The sequence below is a fragment of the Microcebus murinus genome, chromosome 25 (genome assembly GCF_040939455.1).
Source record: "Microcebus murinus isolate Inina chromosome 25, M.murinus_Inina_mat1.0, whole genome shotgun sequence".
NCBI lineage: Eukaryota > Metazoa > Chordata > Mammalia > Primates > Cheirogaleidae > Microcebus > Microcebus murinus.
In genome coordinates this window covers 4209179-4230408 of record NC_134128.1, presented here as the reverse complement: position 1 = coordinate 4230408, position 21230 = coordinate 4209179, and the positions used below count along the sequence as shown (strand labels likewise).

At 41.3% G+C, this 21230-nt stretch overlaps 1 protein-coding gene across 1 annotated transcript in view; it reads right to left on the bottom strand.

Annotated features, from left to right (window-relative positions):
- ODAD2 (outer dynein arm docking complex subunit 2) overlaps positions 1-21230 on the bottom strand; it is a 144662-nt gene that overhangs the window by 10344 nt on the left and 113088 nt on the right. The window lies entirely within an intron of this gene.

The following is a 21230-nucleotide window of genomic DNA, read 5'->3' as shown; positions in this document are numbered from 1 at the left end:
GAATTTTTTTTTTCATAGAATCCGGCTCTGGATTCATGGATATAATACCATTTCTACCATACTATGGGTATTAATTGTAATAATTTAATTTTTCCCTTCTCTTGGCTACACTCTGTTTCTTCCAATGATGTATTTGTTTGTTTCCATTTGTTTGCGTCTCTATCTTCCAAGTTCAAGATGTCCTTCAGATGTCAGTCACTTGTTGGGTGACGGGAAACTGTGCACACACACAGGGCTTGTTGACTTTGCACTTTACAGCAGTGTGGTCTGGGTGGCCCAGGGACACTCGCAAGTGTGCTCTCCATGAACACACCAGGCTGAAGCCGGCTGAGATGCAGCCCTCACTTTTCTTCCCACAAAAGCTCCAACTTCAGTAGAGCACCATCAGACATTAGATTCTCATAAGGCGCCACAACCTGGATCCCGCACACGTGCAGTTTACAGTGGGAGTCGCACTCCTAATGTGGCTGCGGATCTGGCAGGAGGCGGAGCTCAGGCGGTGATGCGCGTGATGGGGAGTGGCTGTAAATACAGACGAAGCTTCGCTTCTTGCCCACTGCTCACCTCCCGCTGTGCGGCCTGGTTCCAACAGGCCATGGGCTGAGACTGGTCCACAGCACAGGCATTGGGGACCACAGAGCGATGCAGTTGCCTCTCTTCCATTTGAAAAATTGCAAATTTTTGTTGCTGTTATCTCCTTTACAATCCTCCAATTCTCCCTGTCCCTGTCAGTCTTTTTTTTAAAAAAAATTTTATTTGGATGTAATGTGAGATTTCAGAAGAAAGTAGAATTAGATTAAGAGTTAAATCTACTACTCTATCTGGAATAATCCATAAGTTTCCTCCAGACTGTAAGAAACACGCCCTCTTGATATCACCTTTGGATACAGTGTCCAAGCTTGAGTTTTCTCCCCTGATCAAGATATTGAAAGTCTATGTCGTTGTCTGTGGTTTATTGTTAGATCAGTTTTGTGAGATAATATTTAGAAATAAATTTCTTGGGGAAAGGTTGTATATATAAAGCACTCAAACAGAGCAGAATTAGGTAGATTTAACTGTGGCTCCTTGAAAATTTCAATCTCCAGCCCTGAGCAGAACTCCAGACCATTCAACTGCCCACCTGACATCTCCACTTGGAGATAAAAATGACACCTCAAAGTTCACACGCACAATGCTGATCCTCCATCCCAAACCCAAATCCCCGCAGTCTCCCCTTCTCGGTTAATGCCAACCAAGCTCTGCAGGTGCTCGGGCTGAAACCTTGGTGTATCCTGACGCCTCTCTTTCTCTTGCAGCCCTTACCCAAGCCACGAGCAAAACCTCTTGGCTCTGCCTCTAAAACACACCCAGAATCTGACCCCTTCTCATCACCTTCACTGCTGTGGTCTGAGGCATCCCATCTCTGGACTCAATGTAACAATTAGGCCACGTTTTCAACATACAAGAAGACGTGGAGCTGACTCTGAAGGTGCAGCCTGGAGAAAACCGAAACACTGAGATGCAGGACGTACGAGAACCTTCCCTTCCTTTGCAGACAGCAGAGAAGAGAAAAGACGGCGAAGTGAGCAGCTTCCAGGGGAATGACCGCCCGTTCAGAGATGGCCACGGGGCTTTTCAAGAACTGACACGTCTAACACTCCGCTTGGCAGCTGTTGGCATCGCTGCACGTATGTTCCCTTCCGTCCCTCCAAACCTTTGCTTCTTTTTCTTTTTCGCTTTGCACACAATGACCTTATAAATGTTTCTGTTTTGGTTTCTTTGCTGTTTTCACAGTGGGCTGCAGTGAGTGGGGAAGACGGGTAAAGGGGATTGAGTTCCAAATTTAGGCCAGCTCCACGCAGGACGGGTCGCCGTGTGCAAGAGCAAGCTAATCCACAGCGCGGATCGGTCATCAGCAGCCGGCGAGGTCTGCGGCGACCTTTGGAATCTCCCCACATCGGGCAGGCAGAGCAGGGCCCGAGCCCCGTCTCCTGCGCAGCAGGGCAGCTGCAGCCTCCTCGACACCCAGCTACTCAGTACGTTTTTCTGAAGTGTGCATAAAGTTGTGACTCAAAGGGACATCTCATCCCTACAGGAAATAAGACAAAAAACATTTCGACCCAAGCAATAGCCTCTCCTCTAGCCTCAGACCTTGACCTCCCAGGTCCCTCGATCTTCCCTCTGCTCCTTGTTCATCGGCGACCACTCTCGCGCCCGGACCGTGTAGACGCCGGCCACGGGACCGTGTAGACGCCGGCCACGGCTCCATCTCGGCCTCTCATCGCCGTCTTTCGCAAACTGCAGGCTCCAGAGGAGGCAGGACGGGCCAGGAACACAGAGGCGCTGACCCGTCTTCAAGCCCGAGCGCCCGGCCTGCGCGCCACGGCCCCCACGGCCCCCACGGCCCCCACGGCCACCGCCAGGCTTAACTCCCGGCTCGCCCTCGCCCTTCCAGCGTGCCCGCTGCACAGCTCACATCCTGGCTCCCGGCCAGGCCCCCGGGCCACGCTCACAGAGCGGCCACGGCACGCACCTTCCTGACCTCGAACCTCACCCGCGGCCTCTGTGCTGCCCGGCAGTCCGCCCAGGTGTCTCTGTCATCAGCTTTCATTTTCCAAAAGCAGCTATTTAAAACCTCCTCTCCTCGCCTCAAATTACCTAGCCCACCACTTCAGCTCCCTCACTCTCAGCATATGTCTTTGCCTCCTACTTGGTTGGGAAAATAGAAATCACGAAAAGGGAAATGGCCCAGCTCCCTGCCGCCACACACACGGATTCCCGCCGCGAGCCCATCATTTCCGCCTTCCCATCTGCCGCGTGGAAGAGGTGTCCTCCTCCCGGCCAAACCGGCCGCCTCGCTCTGGTGCGCTGCCTTCTCCTGCCTCCCTCTCCGCCTCCTCGGGCAGCTCACTCCTCCAGCATCTTCACCGTGCCCCCCGCCCTCTCTCCTGCTCTGGCTGCCACTCAGCATTTAAACACACTCGGTCTCTCTGTCTCAGAACAGAAACAAACCAGGGAAACAAAAGGAGAAACCACCAAACCTCCTTTCACCTCCCTTTCCAGCTACCATCCTCGCTTCCTCCTTCTCAGCCAGACTTTTCAAGGCGTGACCTGACTTGTTACCCCCATGTCCTCACTTTGCTATGCACCCAGGGGACACTTTTGGTTCCTGTCTTATTTTACTTTCCAGTAGCACTTGTTCCTTTGGTCATGCCCTTGCACTTAAAATACTCTCTTCTCTTGACTTCAACAACCCTTTTCTGATTTGTTGGTTTGGATTTTTCCCCCTTTAATACTCTAAATGCTTCTTTTGTGGAATCCTCTTTCTTAGTCCATCATGATGGGACTCAGGACATCATGGTATGTCCTTCAACCTTCTCATTTTTTCTCTACAGGCTCTCAAAAGGAAATGTTATCCACTCTCATTATTTCACAGACCACGACTCTCAAATCTGTGTCTTTAAGGACATGTTTGCCTATCAAGTATATACATATCCTGCATCTCTGTGTATTCTAACATGTTCAAAGCTATTGTGTCCCAAATGAATCCTTGTTTCCCTCCACAAGCAGACTCCTTCCATCACCCATAAATCCTGTGTCCAAGCCAGACGTTCCAGCATCATCTCCCTTCCCTCTTCCTCATTCTTCACATCTAAAAAGTCACCAAGTCCTATTGTTTTTACCTCTCAATTATTTCTTAAATACACTCATCTCTCTCCATCTGCAGTTGCAACCACCATTCCCTCTCCCTGAACTACCATCTAACTCATCTTCTAGCTTTGTTCCCACCCATTCTCACACCAGAGTAATTTCCAAAAAGCCAGGGGACCCACTGACTCCCTGGTTCAAAATATTTCAATGTCTCCTAGTGCCAAATTCTAATTCCCCAAGAGGGCTCATGGAGGTCTCCTTCAGCGGGCTCCAGTTGGTATTTTTCTCTTCTGTTCATCTTTAGCTTCTATTTTTTTTTTCAGTGAACATACATTCTTGTGTTACTTTAAAAGTTATAAGAAATGGATTGGCCAGAAAGAAAAAAACCTATGAATGAGAGGAGGAGTCATCATGGAGGCGGGGGGGGGGGGGGGGGGGGGGGGGAAGATCAGGTCATAGAAACAGAAACCAGAGAAGGGGATATTTTAAGGGAATGGGGATGTCACTATTACTATTAATGTAATATGCCTTGGAGAGGTTAAGTAACTGGAGGGCTGAATAGCATCCCTGGGATGTGGACATTTGGAAATCCCTGAGATTACTGATGGACGAGACTCTGAAGTTTTGAAGTCAAGAGCCAAGTGGCAGTGGCTGGAGAGCAAGGGGCAGAGAACACTAATCCTCATGGATATGGTGGTTATATGATGGATATGGCAGGTGTGAGCAACGGACAGGGCATTAGGAAATGAGCAGGGGGCAAAGAGAGATTAGGATTGAATATGCAGAAGTTAGAGGGAATAGGCAATGTCAGAATTTCCAGCATCTGGAGGAGACAAAATGGGATCATCAGTAAAAAGGGTAGGACTGGCCAGGAGAAGAAATACTCAAAGGCCAGAGGGAAGATATTTAGGAGGAATGTGATCACAGGTAAGTTTGTAGGTGTGAAACAGGAAATTGAGGTATGCTCTGCCTTTAACTTAAATTTTCTTTTTAATATTGAAGGTAAGTTTATGTGAGTAATATCTCTGCTTAATGCAGACACAGGTTTATAATTGACCATTTAACATAGAAATATTTTCAGAACAATAAAATATATGCATTACTTATTAGAAACCAATTACCTTAATTATTTAAAGAAGTTTTCTATGGAATCATTTTATATAACTTTGTTCTAAGGAATGCTAAGAATTTATATAATCTGATATAAAACTGTAAAATTAAATCTTATCGAGCTAAGAATAATTTAAAAATTATTTAGTACAAGATTAAAGCCAGGCCAAAAATTATATAAACATGCACATATTAAAATGGCTAATAATTTCCACAATATGCCTTAACATTGGAATCAGTCTCCATTTTTAATGTTTTATATTTACCTCCAAAAATTGGCACATGATTAGAAGGAATTCAAAACCAAAGACAAGCCAATATTTAAAATACATTATTAGATATAGAATAAAATAGATATTAGATATAGAATAAAATAAAAATCTATATTGGATATAGAATAAAATGTGGGGTAAAAATAGAAGGAATACTATCCAGAAGAGATGAAGCCAAAGAACTGTAAAGGAAAAAAAAAAGAACCTTTTTCTTAAGCCACTTTCCCAATTTTATTTTGATTTCATGTCAGCTTTCAAAAGCAGATTAATGTGGAAAAAATAAAGCGCAAGCCTGGAGAGCAGAGCCACAGTTTTTCTTCTTAGATGTCAGAGAAATAGCTTTCCCTGCTCCTACTAAGTTGGAACTCAGTTCATAAGGATGAAAATAAATGACTAATTTCTTGGGAAATAACCTTAAGTGAAAGATTCTTTTGGTCCAATAAATTGCTTTTCTTAAACTCGGGTTGGCTTAACCTCATTCTCAAGGCCTCTTGTGCCCTTCCTGTCATTGCACCCTGTTGGTATCAAGTGTGCCCTGAGAGTCTGTCTTGTCATTTGCTACCCATTTGGGGAATGTTTTCTTTCTTTCATATAATTTGTTGGAAGGAATATGTCAAATATGGTTGTTATTTCTCTTTAAAAACTCATTTCTAAAAGAACTTGTCTAAGACCTTTAAAAGTGAAACCTAAAAAAATTAGAGTAAAATTTCACAAGCAATGTTCCTACCAACTCTGAAAGAAAAAAACAAACAACTTTGATAATCCCCTAAAAGTTGTTAATAGGTAATTAGATATTAATTTTAGTCTTTTTACTAAAATTATATAAAATGATGCTTCATCTTATAAGAACTTCAAATTTCAGTGAAAGAAACTGAATGAATTTTAGAACAGAATGATCCTTTTTCCTCTCTGGCGAAGACCACGTTCATTTCAGAGTCCATCTTGCATGATTTTTGCCAAGTTAGCTTTTCAGAACTACGGGGCTGGCCCTAAGCGAGGTATCTAGGCCAGAGATTTAAAATAAAAAACACTTTTAAGCAATAGAATCCTTTTGCTTCCCCCCAAGCAAAATCTTGATTCTTCTATGAAATTCACATATATATGAACATACATATATAAGATAAAATGGAACATGTGAACAGAAAGTAGGGCATAGGGCCCTGGAACTTAAGACCTGTTTCTTATTCTTCTTCCTCATATAGACCCTCCAAGTACCTTTTCCAATTCCATGATACTCCAAAAACTGCTCATCTTCATCATGTGTGGGGCCAAACCTTGGTTTCCTCACCTCTTCATTTCCTAGAGTGTCTTTCTCATTTGCTCGTAGCTTACTCCTGACCTGGTGACAGCAGCTGCCCGTGGCCCGTTCAGCCCACACCACATACCCTTCCAACCATCGCCCTAACCACTACCTGCGCCCGAGTCCTAAAACTCTCCTTCTCTCAGTCTGAGCGTCCCAGTTCAAGATTTGGAAGAACACAGTTTAAACACGTGCGTTCCTACTGGGTTTAAAACTCATGGCTTACTTGGACACAGACTCGATTTTATCATGCATGTTCTCTCTCAAATATTTTTCAACCATGCAATAAAATTATTCCTCGTGCTCATCCTTGAAGAATACTGCTGAGGAATATGCCCACTTGCTGCCAGCTGCCGATTTTATCTATTGTCCCCTGTCGCACAGCCAGGCCCCCTTACCGTACACGAGCTCAACGTCTTTCCTGTTGTTATGACTCATACACACACACACACACACACACACACACACACGCTTCCTTTTAATTCCTTTGGTACAGAACTTTGTCAAAAAATATCCTGGAAATCTACGTAAATGGCCTGGCACGCTCTATTTGGGGCTACAGCAGTAAAAGAAACCATAAGCTATCTGTTAACACATTTCATCAATTACCGGAATACACAAAACCAGTAATGCTATTTTTCCCCTTAAACTAGGTTGCTCAGCCAATACGGCAAAAGGACTCCATGTTGCCATTTCGACAGAATACATTCGCCATGCAAATCTTAGTCATCACCATCCTGTGCTATGTTAAAGCACCCATGTATTAGAAATAAACATCTCTTTTTCGGCATATCGCTTTACTCTGACATAGCAATTGCTGAGAAAATTATCCTAGTGATTTACTATTAAGGGACTAAGTAATAGAATAAATTTTTAAATTATTTCCGTAAAGCCAAAGGGTGCAAGAAAAAGTATCCATGCAATATGGCTTTTCTAACTTGGCAACAGCAGGTGGAATCTGTGATGAAACTTCTACCTTAACTCAACAGATGGGCTTTCTCCCGTGCCCGGCCATGCTTTTTGAAGTTTTTCATATACCGCAAAATATATAATAAAGGGTGGTTCAATTTATGCTGAACCCCAGCTACATGGCCATGACATATTTGGAGGTGACTTTGAGGTGCATTCCTGACTATGGTGCAATGCTTTCTAAATTTACGGTCTGCTTTCTCGCTGCCAGTTCTGACTGCCAAATGCTCCTGACAGTGTGGCCAGTTTGTGGTGTCCCTACAAATCTTCGGCAATTTGAAAATATTAGCACCCAGCAATAATCATACTTTGCAATGATTGCCTGTATTTATCACCTTACCTTTCCAGGGTATAAACTGAAAAAAAAAATCAGACAGCAGAATTAAACTTCTCTAGCAGCAGGGAAAATAAAGAGTTGAAAAGAAAATGCATTATAAGAACTCAGCCCCTCTGTGCACTTACTGTTTGGAAATCAAACTAAGCAACTGAAGCTCTGTGGCTTATGTGGCTACGTACAAGAAAAATATTGTAACTATGTGTCCTCCTCAAATACTTTTTATTTTGTCTTCACATTTGCAGAGTATTTTGATATACTGGATATTATGGTTATGTGGCAGGACAAAAAATGGGGAGAACAGTGCATTGCTTCATGCAACAAGTATGTGCTATGTTCTGCTCTGTGGCAGGCACCAAACTAGTTCCTGAGAACACAGGAGCGGACAAGGCGCAGCTTCTGTCCCCGGGGACCTTGCGGTTTACTGAGCTGCACAGTTATGTCAGTAAAACAGGGAAGAAAAGATGTGCAAGTCCTAGGTGACCACAGACAGGTCTAAGTGTAGACCTCCCTGGGGAACAAGAGCGAGTGTGAAACCCGAGAGAAGGACGCGAGCAGTGCAGTGTGTGATGGGGGCATCTGGAGAACATTCCAGGCTGAGGAAGGGCAGCGGTGAAGGCCCTGAGAGGGGCCACCCAACAGGGACTCGCGGTGTGTGCGTCGCACCAGGGGGCCAGCCCAGGCGGTGAGTGGCATCTAGCTCCGCTCTGCCCTATAGCTTGCGCGTCCCCCCACCCAGAGCATGGCCTTTTTCATCCCCAAATAGCAAATGACTGCCAAGATGTGCCTCATGAGTGCCTTGATTTGAGTCCAGGATAAACTGTTTTAACATAAAGACCCCAAATGTGGTGGCTGACACAGCCTATAGTTGGGTCTCCCTGGTGTAACACGCACGGGCCAGTGCCCCGGCTGGCAGCATCGCTCTGCCCTGCCCACGCCTTGGCCACCTCTATGAGTGCAATGCTGCCACCAGTCACACGCCTCCCTAACACGGGGCACCACGCATCGCTTCTCACTGCCCATTCCTGGGAGCGTATTCCTGCAGCCCACCACCACTCGGGGCTGAGCAGCGTCTTCTCCGGTTGGCTGCCACGTACTGCCATCGCGGAGCGGAAGACAGACCTCGAGGGACATCTGGCCGTCGGCGCCACAACTGAGGATGGGGAGGGACGGACGGGGTGCTGGGCGGGGAGGGGCAGATCATGCCAGGGCTTGTTCGAAATAAAGGGAAAACCATGCTGGTATTTTTAAAAGTGCAGTGACAGATTTATGAGTATTTCCTTGCAGAAAAGGCTTTTACAGAAAATGTGATCCTGTCATTTAATTATCGTGTTTCCTTGTTTACCAACAACCTAACTTCTGCTTGCACAAGACACCTGTCCAACTCATACAGTCTCTGAAGAAATTGCCCGAGAGCTTATGTTTTAACAGAAAGTATTTCTGTAGTTGTGGATGCAAACTCGGAGTATGCGATATTGTGTAGCTTTACTCTGTCAGTGCCCCTAGGAGCTGCCCTGCCTTCCCACGTGGCAGACCCGACAGCACTCGCAGCCTACGAAGGGAAGGCTGCCGAGCTGGCAGTCCTGGATCCATCAACACCGCGGTGCGGCCCCCGCAGCCCGGCCGGGCCAGGGAAAAACACCCTCAAGGGTGGCCAAGTCCCACCGGCAGCCCTTGTTGGAGTGTCAGCTCCCGGCAGGGACACAGGGCCCACCTGCGCCTCCCCGGCCCGGAGGAGGCGTGGCATGGAAAGCCAGCAATTCAGATTCTAACTAAAATGGCAACACAGAGGCTGAGGATTCAGTCCCTGCTGTCTGATTTTGGTCAACGCACAGGAACGGGACTTGCATCTGGGGAGGCCAGGAGTCGGGGGAGCAGCTTAGGAAGTCACCTGTAGTCAGCTGTAGCCTCGGGTAGACAGTTCTGCCCAGCGGCTACGACAGCATTCTGATGCGCCCCCGTGAGGTGCGTGCGCTCTCCCTCTCTCTACACACACATATATATACACACGCATATATACACACGCATATATACACATACACATATATACACATGCATATATACACATACACATATATATACACATGCATATATACACACACTCATATATATACACATGCATATATACACACACATATATACACATACACATATATATACACAGGCATATATACACACACACATATATACACATACACATATATATACACAGGCATATATACACACATGCATATATACACATACATATACATACACGTGCATATATACACACGCACATATATACACACACATATATACACATACACATATATACATGCATATATGTACACACACATATATACATACACATATATGTACACATGCATATATGTACACACGCATATATACACATACACATACATATACACATGCATATATGCACACGCATATATACACACACATATATATACACAGGCATATATATACACACGCATATATACACATGCATATATATACACACACATATATACACACACGCATATATATACACACGCATATATACACATACACATACATATACACATGCATATATGTACACACGCATATATATACACACACATATATACACATACACATATATATACACATGCATATATACACATACACATATATATACACAAATAATATACAGGGTATCCCAAAGGTTGCCATACATAGGGAAAATATTCATTACAAAACTTTACAAAAATTTTCCCTTTTCCTAAATTGAATATTTTATAAATAAAGGTACATTTAGCTACAATTTGCCATTTTCCCCACATATGGTGACTTTTGTCTGTATATACACATATGCACATATACACACACATACAAACACACACCGTTGGCCTTGAGCAATATGAGAGTTAGGGGCCCCAACCTCCTGTGCAGTCAAAAATCTGCCTACAACTTTTGACCATCCCAAAATTTAACTGCTAATCGCCTACTGGTGACTGGAAACCTTACCAATAACAGAAACAGTAAATGGACACATAGTTTGCATGTTATATGTATTCTATGCTGTATTTTTACAACAAAGTAAGTTAAAGAGAAGAAAATGTTATCAAGAAAATCATAGGGAAGAGAAAATATATTTCCTAGTCATTAAGTGGGAGTGGATTGTCATAAAGGTTGTCATCCTCATCATCCTCACATTGAGTAGGCCGAGGAGGAAGAGGAAGAGGAGGGGTTGGTCTTGCTGTCAGGGGTGGCAGAGGTGAAAGAAAATCCACGTATAAGAGGCTCAGCACAGTTGAAGTTCATGTTCAATGGTCAACTATATATATATTCAACCGTATATGTGTACACACACACAGAGTTTATATATATATATTAATACACACACATGTACACACACACACAGGAAGTTATTTCATTCTTCCTGTAACTTTTCAAGGACTGATGAGGACACAGAGCCCAGGGAAGCTGAGTGACCTGCCAGGAGCACCCAGGATCCAAACAGGTCTGACACCAAACACAGGCTCCTTTCCCCGCACCCAGTCTTATTTATTTCACTAGTAGCTTCCTCTCTCGGATTTATCAGTTTTCTAAATTTAGTCAATGAGATCATTTTGCCTAAATTATATGTACACATATATCTATGCCATCCAAAATGATTTTTTCCAAAACCCATCTAAATTTGCAAATAAGTCATTGCTATATCCTATGAAAAGTACATCAGAAAATTCTGATATTCTTATTCTTAAAAAAAAAATTGCCTGTGGCAGCTTCAGAGCCAACAGGCTGTGGGATCTTTGTCTTAATGATTCACCATCAAATCATCCTTTTTATGATAGGACATAATTTCTCTTAGGATTTTAAGGAGTATGAAAAATACAGTTAGGCCATATTAGTGGTTTTGATTTAATTGATTATTAATGATAATTGTTATCAATTGATTAATAATACATTATTGGTTAATAATCAACCATTAATTTAATTGATTAATTAGCAAAGTAAATCCTGGAAATAGTGCTAAAACACAGAGGATTGGTTTAATAAACATCAATGAGTATAGTTCAGGGAATTAAGAATAAATCTCAAGATATAAATGACACTTGCCCTGGCTTTGCAGAGAGGAGCTGAACTGAATGTTGCTTAAGTCAGGACTGGGAGTCCCCCTTCCAGATGCCAAGCTGCACATTGTGATGATTTCTGGGACTTATGCAACCAAAACTGAAGGCAGATTTTGATGCAAGAAAGATATACTCATCCCAAAGGATTATTTGCTGTCAACACAATTCCACTTTAAAATGAACCAGCGTCCTTGCCACCTCTCTGAGTCATAGCAAAAATGCCCACACTCCCCTCTGAGCTGCCTCCCGCAGTGTGGCACCGTGCTGCGGCACTCGGCCGTGGGGTGATCTTGCCACTCATCTTAGAGGAGTGTTTCTACCCTTCTTTAGCAAAGATGGTAATTTTCAAAGAGTTTTTCATTTCATTTTTTACTTCTCTGGATGCAAAAATGGGATAAAAAAATATCAGGTTGACAATCCAGCAAGCAGTTTCATAGGCCAGTGACCATCAGAAATAAATACCTTAAAATTTTATTTTTATAGAAATTTGATCAGGTTTCCCATAATCATGGTCTAGTGAAAATGCTGATGCATTTGCAGTGGTGTGCATATTTTAAATTCTTACAATTAGCAGAGGTAGAAATACAGACTAACACATCAAACTGAAAGACAGCCCTCATTGCTGTAAACAGGACATTGGGTGCTTTAAAATTTTTTCCCCATTAGGGACTCAAAATTTAAACTTGGGTTATAAAGAATGATAACATAAACTTTAGAAATATTTTTCTTACTTTTGCACAGGGGGAAACAAAGATATAGAGAATGAAATGCTTTTCCCCACAAGCATGTTGTAAAGTATGACAACATAAACAAGTCCTCTCTTGTTAACCATAAAAGTAAACCAATTATGTCTGATCACTCCTGAGCCTCCTATATAGTTATTCTAATTTAAATTTGCATAAGCTATAATTAATTTGATCTTTTAATGTAACATTTGTTTAGTGCCTGTACTTTTATTAAATTCAAAGAGAGACATTTTACATCTCAGCATGCGTTGGGAAATACAGAGAACACGGATCCTTAGAATCTAAGAGTTTTGTATTTTTTTTAAATAACAAAAACTGGCTGATCCTGAAGAAAGAGAAAAAAGGAGTCTTAGAAGAGAATGTTAATGCATGCATATTTTTGGTACATTAAAGACTCCAATGTGCTAATTCAAGCACTGTTTACTTTTTGTATATAACAGGATTGCTGTTTTCAAGGGAAAAACAGAAGATGTTTTTTGAGTGCCCAAACTACTTATTCATGAAGTCTGAAGTCCCATTATTATTACTAGCAATTCTTACATTTAGCGTCTGGGAATAACTTCTTATACGAGAATACTATTTTGGGTCAGCTGAAGGCCAGAAATAATGAGTTGGCCTCTTGCCTTTGTATAGCGAGCGAGTCAAAGAGCTGCCAATTAATAAAATTGATTTTTTTGTTGTTGTTGCTCCCAGGATAAATTTCAGAAAATGAAAACAAACAGTTTTTGGTATGTTTCCTAAATTTCCAATGGAAAGAATATATTTCTCACAAGTTGAAAGACAGCGCTGTAAGTAACCAAACAATTACGAGAAGCTGCTGGTGTATTTCTGTGGTTTAGCAAAAGGGCCAAGTCGGAAGGAAAAGACATTCCCAGCATTTTCTAAAGCTAGATAAATACAGAAACGGAATATAGATGAAAGATGGAACTGTTCTCTATAGTGTCTGCCAGATTCCTCGACTTTTTGGCATCCTGATTGAATCTGGCAAATGTAACCAGTAGCAATCTTTTCCATTGAAAGGAGCAGCGTATACTTTATTTTACTATACTGTTTCTGACCCTCCAAAACTGTCTCTCTTTTGTAGAGGAAGATTCTTTCCACAGAGTTGGCCGCAATTTCCTTTATCTGAAATGGATCGTTCATCACTGAAAAATGGCTGCGGGGCATAGCTACCGTTGAGCAGCTCCAAGGAACCTACAGATTAGCAGGAAAACGTCTTTCTTTGAAACCAGAAGATGCTTTAACATGTGCCAACATCGGCTCATGCCAATCTAACGCTTCGATATCCAAACCTATTTAAACTTGAGGAATCCTGGACTGTACGATTTAGACAAGATAAGCTACCCAGCACTGTCATTCTCTTCCATTTGTGATCAGAAAAACTTTAAAGTAGCCCAACATTCCTAATTTTGATAACATGATTATGTTAAGAAAATGAATAACTCTCCCATCCAAAATCAATTTTCATGGAATCCAATACCTCTTAACCCTAAAATTTTTTCTTAGCTGGCAGTTATTCTACACTAAACCTATTAGGATCTATAAGAAACCATCTCTAAAATTATGATGTTCAAGAACAATTATCAAGGCAATGGTTTCTGACTTCACTCAACTCAGGAAAGAGAGGCTCACACCTAATGTCTTTTACATAACTCAGATGGAAATGACCTGTTTTTAACCTTTCATTAGTTTCCTCTAAACCAAAAAAAAAAAAGATGAGAGGTGCACACCTGATGCTATGAGGTTTTTCAAGGCAACATGATGGACAGATATTTAATTTTCAAACAACCCAAAATTCAGGCAGAGTTTGTCCAGTTGGCCGTGGTTGGGATATATTATTGTTATTAATGTTATTTGTCATCTAGTGCACTCTTTCTTAACCATTAAGTAGCAGCTAATTTAAAGCAAAGGAACAGCATTAGCTTGGTGTGAGTGCCAGACAAACCCTGTGCTTTCAACTTAAAGTTTGGAGCCAACAGTGACAGATATAAAAATCAGAATCTGTAATTTGCCAAGCTTAAAATCCCAAAAACAACATGTGACTGCTTCACCAGTTTATATGTGCATAAAATGAAGACTGTTTTGTGCAGATTTAAAATGGTTAGGAGTGTGTCTTTTCTTAAACTTAGGTTGACAGTATAATAGTACACCACGTGTAATCACAAAGTATTTGACAAACAAACAAACAAAAGAGTCAGCTGTTACTCTGTTCAAATTTCAGAATTCTGAATCCATACCAGGAGTCGGCAGTAGCTAAGTCTGGAATATTTTCAGTAAAAATTATAAATAATTACCTTTCACATTTTATAATTTACATCAATTTAACTCACAAAGCCTGCCTTATGAAAGAGTTCTTTAATAAAAATAAAACAATAATAAGAAATAAAACTAGCCAAAGCTGTCAGCAAGAATTTGTTATTTTAACAAATAAGGCTGAATATTCTAGAAGTTAAATATTGGGTAAAATTACTCTATAAATTTTTTTGTATTTTTATTGATATATTGTGCATATATATGTAATGTCTTTAAAAGACTTGTGATAACAACCTCATGAAAAAGGCACCTAGGCAAAAAAACCCTAAAACAGCCTAACAAGCAGCATGACAAAATATAGTGACCACCAGTTCAATTTTGGTTCTGAAATTTATATCCTGGCTCGTGACATTTGTGCACATCTTTCAGAGTGTCGTCCCTGCTCACTGTGAATGCCCTTGGTGGCAATTGTGCCTTACTTCAAGTGTCAAGTCTTGGAGGCCACCTTGTAAAGTATCAAACTGCTTCCTTGTCCATCGTTGATTGGACTAGGGCTGGGTGCTTTTCCTAAACTGGAACAATTGGATTCCCTTCCCTAGTTTTTTTTTTTTTTTTTTTCCCAGACAGGGTCTCACTCTGTCTCCCTGGCAAGAGTGCCATGGTGTCAGCCTAGCTCACAGCAACCTCAAACTCCTGTGCTCAAGCGATCCTCCTGTCTCAGCCTCCCATGTAGCTGGGACTACAGGCATGCATCACCATGCCCAGCTAATTTTTTCTATTTTTAGTATAGATGGGGTCTTGCTCTTGCTCAGGCTGGTCTCGAACTCCTGACCCTCAAGCAATCCTACCACCTTGGCCTCCCAGAGTGCTAGGATTACAGGTATGAGCCACCATGCCCAGCCCCCTGATATTTTTTAATTGAAAGTAAAAAAAAAGCATGTGGCTTTTTTGGGTGACTGGATGTGTAAGCCCAGGAAAAGCAAAGAAAACAGTGGTGAAAGAGGGAAGGCCAACTTGTAGAGAAAGAATTAAATGAAACGGTAAGAAAGGAGGAGAGATGACAGATGAAAGGCTTTGGACTCCTTTGTCCCAGCACCTTCTTGGAGCTCTGCTGTTTGCCTGCCCATGAAAATTTTCTTTGATGCACAAGCTTATCTGAGTTATTTATGTTCCTTGCAGTTTATTGACTCCTAGTGGATCCTGCATCATATCCATGGGACTTTGGACACATCACTTAGACTGTTGAGCTAAAGCTTCCCAATCTTTAATATAAGGAAAGTAGTATCTGCATCACAGAAGACTAAATGAGATACGAAATAAGCAACCTAGCTCAGTGGCAAACACTCAGTAACTGATTGCTTTTCTTTTAAAAATAGATTAACTTGGAGGGTTGTGGTGGCTCACACCTGTAATCCTAGCACTCTGGGAGGCCAAGGCAGAGGATGGCTTGAAGGCAGGAGTTTGAGACCAGCCTGAGCAAGAACACGAAAAATTAGATAGGCATGGTGTTGTGCACCTGGAGTCCCAGCTACTCAGGAGGCTGAGGCAGGAGGATCACTTGAGCCCAGGAGTTTGAGGTTGCTGTGAGCTATGACGATGCCACTGCACTCTAGCCCAGAAACAGAGCAAGCCTCTATCACACACACACACACACACAAAATTAACCTGTAACATACATTTTATATTTATCAGCTATTTATATTACCTATTTGCTAGTCTAATTATTAAGCCAAATATTCTAATATTGGCTAATTGTTTACTTAATAGGTGACTTCAAATTATCTGATGAAATTTAAAATAAAAATGGCCTCACTAGCACTTAGTTAGTTCTCTCTTTGTAGTAGAAAAAAGGTTTGTGAATGTGCCCTTCACTCTTCCTGTTCCCTGAGTCTCACACCCAGTCTGCAATGAAGTCCTGCTGCAGCCACCACGTTCCTATGCACTGACGGCTCGCCAGCCTGACACGGATCTGCTTCCATGATTTTGGACCCATCCCCTAAACACCTCCAAGAGTGATATTATAAAAACACAACCAGATCATGCCACTGTTCTAAAAATTTCTTTTCAATGGCTTCTCAGTACTCTAGAATAAAATCCCAATTCTCTATGTGGCCTGGAAGTCCCCATGTAACCTCACCCTTGCCCAAATCTCCAAACACATCTCATGTTGCTCTCTCACTCCCTTATTCAGCCTCAGTGACCCTGATCTTCTTGGTGTCCCCATTCGTTTTTGACCAGGCTCTTCCACAGAGCTCGAGAGGGTTGTAGGACCTTGGGCTGACTCTCTTTTCCTGACTTCTGCTGGTGGCGAGCAGAAGGGCAGGGCCTGCCTGCATTGAGAATCTGTGCCCATATCTTTATTCATTCCTCTGAAGGAAGGGAGCCCTGGCGAGGGAGTAGTCATTTCCTACACGGACACTGAGCATACGTGGTCACTGCTGACCACGCTTTTATAGAGATCTTGCCCTCAATTCACAATGCATATTTTCCTCTCACTTCATTAATTAATAACCAATATATGGGAACGGAGTGGGGTGGAATCACCTCTTTTCACAAATTGGTCAATCTTTTACCACTTGAAGGATTAATTTGTTAAACAGAAAATTCAAAAGCATATAAAATCATCTTCCAAAGATTCCATAAAGCTATGGACCATGTCCAGATAGATCAATTTAAAGTAAAAGGCAAAAACTAATTCCCCACAGTAAAATCTTTAGATAAATTGAAATGGTAAAGTGAAAGGAAATGTCAAGTAAGTTGATTAATTCAAATTTTGAATAAACAAACAAACCTATTTACCCAAGTTTTATTTTTAAACTCTCATCTGACATGAAATCAATGGAGTAAATATAATAATTTCATAATAACTACTAAAAGTAATTATACATATACCCTTCAACCCAGCAATTCTGCTCCTGGGCATATACCCAACATCAATCATTATTTGTATGCACCAAAATACATGTCAAGAATGCTTACAGCAGCACTCTTGGTAATAGACTCAACTTATACTCTTGTTCTTCTAATATGTAGAGGATTCTAGAACAAAAATTTCATGTTCAAATTTCCCATTCATAAAATTCCTCAGAATGTTGAAAAAATATTGTATAATCTGTTAATAATGTCTGTGATTATATATAAAGTAACATATTATATATTCTGTAGAATAAACTAGAAATTGGTATCTATAAATTGGAATACTATATCTGGAATAAGTTAGAAACTGGTGTTATAGGTGAAAAAAAAAAAAACAAGTTGAAGCCCTTTATTGTGACGTATAGTCCCATATAATAAAAACAGCTACCTGCACACAAATCTGTGTGTGAAAATCATAAAGGTTAGGACAAGGTCCAGCTGAATCAAGGATACTGTCCAAACCATTACAGTATATATACAGTTTGAATACAATTGTAGTGGATGCTGTAGCGGGCCACCCAGCCTAACTGAGTACAACAGCGAATGGCTGATGGAGAGTGACTCTACATGTTCTTGATTACCTGAGAGGCAACAATAAAATTTAATACTGAAAATTAATACATTCATTAAGAATACAAATAGGCTAAACATGGAGGGCAGAGACTTAAGAGTCTTCTTGTCCAAATGGTGTTTGGGGATGATAATATGTCATCTTTAAGAAGAGTTTAGAAAAGTTATAGTGACTACCATTCTGATCTCAAATTAGGATTTTCAGCAATTTATATAAAAAAGTTTATAAGTATAGAAATTACATTTATACATTTAGTATATAATTGAGCCTTGAACAACACAAATTTGAACTGCATGGGTTCAAATTTGTTCAAATTTATATTTTGATTTTCTTCTGCCTCTGCCACTCCTGAGACAGCAAGACAACCCCTCCTCTTCCTCCTCCTCTTTCTCCTTGCCTTTCAATGTGAAGATGATAAGGATGAAGACCTTTATGATGATCCCCTTCCACTTAATGGATTGTAGGAATACAATGTCTAATACAACAGAAAAACTATGTGTTTGTCAACTGTTTAGGTAAGGGTTCCAATGAACAGTAGGCTATTAGTAGTTAAGTTTGGGGGCAGTGGAAAGTTGTATGCAAATTTTCGACTGCATTGGGGGTCAGTGCCCCAATCCCTGTGTTGTTCAAGGGTCAACTATACATCTAAATAAATTGTGTAGAAAAGCTTAAAATTATATCAAATTTGAATGGCTAGTAAAAGGAATCATGGAAGGAATATTTCGATGTAGTTTGATTCCTTTTTCTAGGTTTATGTTAAAGTGGAGTGTCCAGGGGTTCTCACACTTTGCCATGCATACGGATCATCTGGGGGTCTTGTAAAATTGCAGATTCTGATCCAGTAGGTGTGGCGTGGGTCTGAGGTCCTGCATTTCTAGCAAACACCCCAGTGGCGCAGTTGCTCTCAGTCTGGGACCACACTGTGAATAGCGAGTCCTTAGCTCTCGGGGCCACTGAAAGAGGGCTCCAGCAAGGAAAGTCCAAGGCCAGTTGCCTCCAGGCCTTTTCCCTTTATGCCAGTGTGCCACACCAACATGACAATGCTGACCGTTAGACTGCACTGTTCTAGAAAACAGTCATGCACCATCTGACACACTGCCCTTGGCTTCCTTTCAAAGGTAATATCATGAATTGAATTGTCCAGGGGTCTCACGCCCTGTTTCAAATCTTATATATTCCTACTTTCAAGGCTGACAGCTTTGCAAATGGTATTTTAGACTAGGTAACCTGCAAATTCAGCCTTCTCTCAGCTATAAGAAAACACATTTTTTATACTACAGTATTAGCAGAAATTCCTCTTTCCTGTTCCCTTTTTTTTCTTTTTTTTTTTGTTTTTGGTGAGGAAAAAATAAAGTGTCCTAGACAGACTATCCTGCATACACAGGGGTACTGCAAATCCAACAGCCACAACTATTTGCTTATCTTAATTCCACGTGGGCCAGAGCCACGTTTGTTCTGTTCAGCATGACGTCACACAGCGGAACATTAGTCCACAGTCACTATTTGTTGAGTGAATTGCACTTTCCATTCAATGGACTCATCTTCACCAGGGGGTCCCTAACCTTTTCCTTTGGAAAGGTTGATTTTTGTTTCTCTGGTCTGCATCAAAGGTTGACCAGTAGAGATGATGGTCTAGCTCTCTTGTCATTGAAACACCCAAGGGTCGATGGTTCTCAAGCTTCAGTGTGCCCCCCAGGCAGCTCAGGAGCTTGGTTAAAATACAGGTTCCTCGTGCTATTAACGACACAGTCTCGGTTGATCTAGGACATGACCCAGCAACCTATTGTGAACTAAAATGCTCAACCCCTACCAGCTGACTGAATGGACCCCCTGGTGGCCAGAGAAATATTCAAGGGCAAAGTTGCCTGCCAGGAGGAGGGAGGTCAGACAGGCCTTATCATGCCCCCCTCCCTTCTTGGAGACTTCCTTTGTAACCCATTACCAGGCCTAAGGGAATGCAAGACACACCTGCAGGCCTTCAATTTGCAACAAATGGTGGCTTATCTCTGGTCAACAGTTTATGTTAAAACATTCCACATCTTTAGACAAAGCTTCATGTCTTTAGCCAATTACAATCTAAAGAATCTTTAAACCCACCTATAACCTGTAAGCCCCCCCCCCCTTCGAGATGGCCCTCCTTTTTGGGCCAAGCCAATGTATGCCTCCCACACACTGATTGATGGCTTTACCCATAACCCTTGTCTCTAAAATGTATAAAAACCAAATCATAACCCAGCCACAGCGAGTCCACTTGCCCAAGGCCTCTTGGCAGTGGCTCCGGGTCATGGTCCTCAAATTTGGCTCAGAATAAATCTCTTTAAAATTATTTTGCAGACTTGGCTTTTTTCCGTTGACACTATATATATATATATATATATATATATATATATATATATATATATATATATATATATATATTTTTTTTTTTTTAACAAGCCCCATATTGCTTCTAGACAGGTTGACTGTAAAACACACTTTGGGAAACACTGCTATAAATGGACCACAGTCCAACAACATGATGCAAGAGTAACTGCTAGAATTGTTTTATAATATTCAAAGCATTGTGTGAGTAGATATGAGAGTCATAACTCACAAGAAGTTGTATGACTTTAAGAACAGATGCTATCGTTCATGACACGCTAAGAAGCGTGGCATTTTGTCCCAGTTTGAACTTACATTTTCAATATAATTTCTTCAATTAGGGATTTTTCTTTTTATATTAATGATACATAATTAAGGCTATTTATAGTATCTAGAAAGTTTGTGCTTTGATGGTAGGAAATGTTTTTAAAATGAAAAAAAAAGATATATAAAAGATAACTAGTTACAAGGGTCTTGGACTTCTGGAATATAGCTCATATAAGTAGGTTTATAAACTTGATATAGGACGGTGAAAAAGGTTTGAATTATGGCCAAAGCTCATGCATTTGGGTCTTTTGGTTTCAATTTTCTTAATTTTAAAAATGCCGAGCATGTACATACACACACAAGCACATACAGCATAAAATACCATTACTATTACCTCAATTAACTAA